The sequence below is a fragment of the Gastrolobium bilobum genome, unplaced genomic scaffold (genome assembly GCF_033153095.1).
Source record: "Gastrolobium bilobum isolate Gb01-03AN ecotype WA unplaced genomic scaffold, APGP_CSIRO_Gbil_v1 utg1764, whole genome shotgun sequence".
In the NCBI taxonomy this organism is placed as follows: Eukaryota; Viridiplantae; Streptophyta; class Magnoliopsida; order Fabales; family Fabaceae; genus Gastrolobium; species Gastrolobium bilobum.
In genome coordinates, this window is record NW_026898969.1 from 1 (window position 1) to 5110 (window position 5110).

Consider the following 5110-nt stretch of genomic DNA (forward strand, 5'->3'; position numbering starts at 1 on the left):
TTGTTAAGAAGAAGGACGGTAGCATGAGATTGTGCACTGATTACCGTCAGTTGAATAAGGTTACCATTAAGAACAAGTATCCTCTCCCTCGCATAGATGATTTGCTTGATCAGTTGAGGGGTGCTTGTGTCTTCTCAAAGATTGATTTGAGGTCGGTTATCATCAAATCCGAATTAGGCAGGAAGATATTCCGAAGACTGCCTTCCGATCTAGATATGGACATTATGAGTATCAAGTAATTCCATTTGGACTCACTAATGCTCCTGCGGTGTTTATGGATTACATGAATCGCATATTTAAGCCGTTTCTGGATCAATTCGTGATTGTGTTTATTGATGATATCCTGATATATTCGAAGAGTAAGGAAGAGCATGAAGGTCACTTGAGAACTGTGTTGCAAATTCTCAGAGAGAAACAGTTATATGCAAAGCCTTCTAAATGTGAATTTTGGCTTTCTCAAGTGCAATTTCTGGGTCACGTTATCTCTGCTGAGGGAGTAGCGGTTGATCCTAGCAAGATAGAGGCAGTTGTTGATTGGGAGAGACCCAAGACAGTAACAGAAATAAGAAGTTTTCTGGGTTTGGCTGGTTATTACCGGAGATTCATTAAAGAATTTTCAGCCATGGTGTTGCCATTGACCCGTTTGACCCGGAAGGATACTCCATTTGTTTGGACACAAGAATGTGAAGAATGCTTTCAGAGCCTTAAGGAGAAACTGACGACCGCTCCGGTGTTAGTACTTCCCGACCCGGAAGGTGAATTTGAGCTATACAGCGATGCTTCCAAGAAGGGATTGGGATGTGTGCTGATGCAGGATAGGCGAGTGGTAGCTTATGCATCGAGGCAATTGAAACCGCATGAAGAAAATTATCCAACCCATGACCTTGAGCTTGCTGCAATTGTTTTTGGGTTGAAACAGTGGAGGCATTTCTTGTATGGAATGCAATTTGCAATATTCAGCGATCACAAGAGTTTGAAATACTTGTTTGATCAGAAGGAGCTGAATATGAGACAACGACGGTGGACCGAGTTCCTAAAAGACTATGATTTTGAATTGAAATATCATCCTGGCAAGGCTAATGTTGTAGCTGATGCACTGAGCCGTAAATCTGTGAGCATATCAAGCATGATGATTAGAGATTATGATGTGATAGAGAGGTTCAGAGATATTCAATTATCTAAAATCTTTCCATGTAAAATTTGTGGCTTTGAAATCACGAGCATTGAGAATGAACTGATGACCAGAATCAAAGAAGCCCAGCTGCAAAATGAAAGTGCTAGACGACTAAAAGGTCAGAGTGGTGTATCCTGCAATGATGAGGGTATACTATTATATCAGGGTCGTGTAGTTGTACCTAGGCAGTTGGCGGAAGAAGTGATGACAGAGGCTCATAAGGGTCATTTTACAGTTCATCCGGGAGCTACAAAGATGTATCAGGACCTAAAGATGAATTTTTGGTGGCCTGGTATGAAGAAAGACATTGCCGAATTTGTCTCTAAGTGTCTCATTTGTCAGAAGGTAAAGATTGAGCATCAAAAGCCTTCTGGTATGTTGCAACCTCTGGATGTTCCTGAATGGAAATGGGAGAGTATCTCCATGGATTTCGTAGTGGGATTGCCGCGAACACAGGCTAGTTATGATTCTATATGGGTGAGTGGATAGATTGACAAAATCCGCACACTTTTTGCCAGTTCGGGTAGATTTCTCTGCGGAGAGATTGGCTAGGCTCTATGTGAAGGAGATTGTGAGGCTTCATGGGGTGCCTGAAAGCATTGTTAGCGATCGGGACCCGAAGTTCACTTCTCGCTTCTGGGGAGCATTGCAGGAGGCTCTTGGCACTCAGTTGAGACTGAGCACTGCTTATCACCCACAGACGGATGGTCAGACTGAGAGGACCATTCAGACGTTGGAGGATATGCTGAGGGCTTGCACCCTGGAGCAGGGTACTGCATGGGATCGATATCTCCCACTGGTTGAGTTTTCATATAATAATAGTTTCCATGCTAGTCTGGGTATGGCTCCCTACGAGGCCTTGTATGGTCGCAGGTGTAGGACACCTACTTGTTGGTCAGAGGTTGGAGACACAGAGCGGTTTGGATTGGATTTTGTTCAGGAGACTACTGAGCAGATCAAAATGATTAGGGATCGTCTGAAAAAGGCTCAGGATCGTCAGAAAAGTTACTATGATCTCAAGCATCGACCTCTAGAGTTTGAGGAGGGAGATCATGTGTTCCTGAAGCTGTCACCGGTTACGGGTGTGGGACGAGCCCTTGGAGTGAGGAAGCTGAGTCCGAGATTTATTGGACCCTACCAGATTCTTCGTAGGGTGGGACCGGTTGCCTACCAGCTTGCCTTACCTCCGCAATTGGCAAATTTGCATGATGTGTTTCATGTTTCTCAGCTGAGGAAATATGTAGCTGATCCTTCTCATGTGGTTCAACCTGATAATGTTGAAATCCGGGAGAATTTGAAGACTCCTATTGGACCACTGAAGATACTCGAAAGAGATGAGAAGAAGCTGAGAAATAAATCTATTCCTATGGTGAAAGTCCAATGGGAAGGAAGGACGCCTGAAGAGTCCACTTGGGAGCGGGAAGATGAGCTTCTCCGGCAATATCCTGAGTTTAAGGACAGGTACGTTCTTGATTTTGCGGACAAAATCGCTAAAAGGTGGGGTGACTATAATAGCCCATATTAATTAATTAGGAAATCAAGTGTAATTAATTAATTAAACATGTTTTACTGGGTGAAATTAAGTATGAGGCTTAATAAAATGAATCTGAGTCACTTTGGAGTTAAAAAGTGTACTCAGTGAAAATTAAGGGGTATAAATGGGTACTGTCAAAAGTACCCAAAATATAAAAATAAAAATAGTAATATTCCTAGAATAATATTCCAGACTTTTGGGTAAAGTTTGGTAATTATTGGAGTTAAATAGATAGACGAACCAATACCCGCTTAGAGCCACTTAACCTATGTTAAGTGACTTAAGTCACCAAATGACCCCCATTTCCCACCCAATTCCCGTCGACAGAAAACAGAGAGAAGGAGAAGAAGAAGAGAGAGGGAGGGAGGAGAGAGAAAGGGAGAGAAAGAGAGAGAGAGAGGAAACCTTAACCGATTTGAGTGATTCAAAAGCCTAAATTGCTTAGAATCTTCCCCTCTTTCATAATCCTAACTTTGTTTTGAGTGGGGAGCATTGTGGGGAGGGATATTGGCTCTCAAAAATTCGGCCCTTTGGTGAAAATTGGGGTTTTGAGAGTTTCTACCTCCATTGAAGCTTGAGGAGCCATCAATCCTTGGTTGTGTGACCATTGGTGGTAAGATTCTAACCCTTGAACCTCATGATTCCTTGAAATTTGCATGAGTTAGGGTTTGTGAATAGTAAATTGGGATTTTTATGAAATGTAGTTGAATTAGCTATGTTCTAGGAAGAATGGAGCTTAGAGCATGTTATGGAAAATGCTAGGAATGTCATTTAATCGGTGGAAATGAGCCTAGATAGTCATTTGATAATTGTTCATAATATTGGAAAATTCATGCTTGGATTGGTTAGTATTCTAGCATGTTGAACAATTAGTGAGTTGAATGATTGATTGGATCCTTGTGATGTCTAGGATTGAGACATTTGGACCAACCGTGAGTGATCAACCATTGGAGCAAGCTATGGAGCTTGAATAGCTCATTGGAATTGGTAAGCTCATACTTGTGTTGTGCTTTGAATTGAGTAATTGATGGTTGATTGTGAAATACTCTTGGATGCAATGTGTTGATTGCATTACACCATGTGTAGGTGTATGTTTGTAAAAGTTGATTGCTGAAACTGTTGGTGAAGAACAAAGGTTGACTGAAGCATTGAGGTAAGCCTTCGGACCTTGGGTGTAATTCCCTTGACTGTTCTACCAAGCCCTGAAAGGGTGGAGGTTGTGATTGTGTATATAAATGCAATAAAATAGTGTAATGCTTTGTTATACGTATGTGTATGCATTTGGTGTGGCATAGGATGGTGTTTCCCTATGTTGGTATGTGGCATGACGATGCGTAAATCATACTTGGTAGTTAGCTGGCCAGTAGGACTATTTGCATCTGAGTTTCCTTAGGACAGCTTGAGAGCTCGAGGGATTTCTCCTGGAGATGTATTGCACTTTGCATAGATATGTATTTACTGCATTATTATTGTTATTGCTATTACACTGATATGGAACTGTGGGGTGGAGAGATGCTCCAAGGACCCCTGGTTTACTGGATATATTCGTATATCTCACCCCGTGTTGTGGGGACCCCCTTTCAGGTAAGGATGCTGCAGGAGCCTCTGGTGGCAAGTGGCCATACCTAGATTATGCATGAAATATGGCACTTCTTTGAGTTTATGCATGCCTTTTGTAGTTGACATGTATAGGATTTTATTTTGAAAGCCCATGATCATTTGTATATCTTGATTCATTGGATGAACTTAGCCTATGCTCATGCCTTTGGTTACACCTTTTGTTGATGGGAGCCAAGGGAATGATCATAGTGTTTTGTAAGCTAAGTTCTATGATTTGTAAAGGATATGTAATGTAAATGATGCCTACTTGGAATTCAATATATGCATGCTTGTTATGTATTGAGTTGTTGAATTGGTTGGGCTGAAAATCAATTAGGTACCCTCTTCGTTTAAACTGGTAAACGATGAGAAAACAAAGGTCATGCTGCCCAAATTCTAGCTAAATCTCATGAGGAGAGGTTGGATGAGTGCTAGGATTTAGTTTTGGGGCATGGACATTTGTGGTTTGTAATGGGGATGCATTTTCCCCTAGGCTTGGACTTGAGAAATGTGGGAATTGGAATTCCCTGGCAGCGCGCTTAAGCGCCCAGGAGCGCGCCCAAGCGCCCTGCTGCCCCTGCGAGTGCCAATGCATTCTGCCTCCTCGCGCTGGAGCGCCCAAGTGGGGGCTTAAGCGCCCAGGATTGCGCGCTGGAGCGCCCTGGCGTGCGCTTAAGCGCCCCTTGCTGCAGAAAGTTGGGTGGCTTACTGCCCCCTCGTGTTTTAGCGCCCAGGGTGGGGCTTAAGCGCCCAGGGTTGCGCGCTTGAGCGCCCTGGTCCGCGCTTAAGCGCCCTTCGCCACT

The 5110-nt window shown here is 43.2% G+C and overlaps 1 long non-coding RNA gene across 1 annotated transcript; it reads left to right on the forward strand.

Moving 5' to 3' along the window:
• The first annotated feature begins 3207 nt into the window (after positions 1-3207).
• LOC133285928 (uncharacterized) lies at positions 3208-4591 on the forward strand. Its single transcript, XR_009748066.1, has 4 exons — positions 3208-3321; positions 3619-3695; positions 3795-3861; positions 4293-4591. It is a non-coding gene; the product is annotated as an uncharacterized LOC133285928 (long non-coding RNA).
• The last annotated feature ends 519 nt before the right edge of the window (positions 4592-5110 follow it).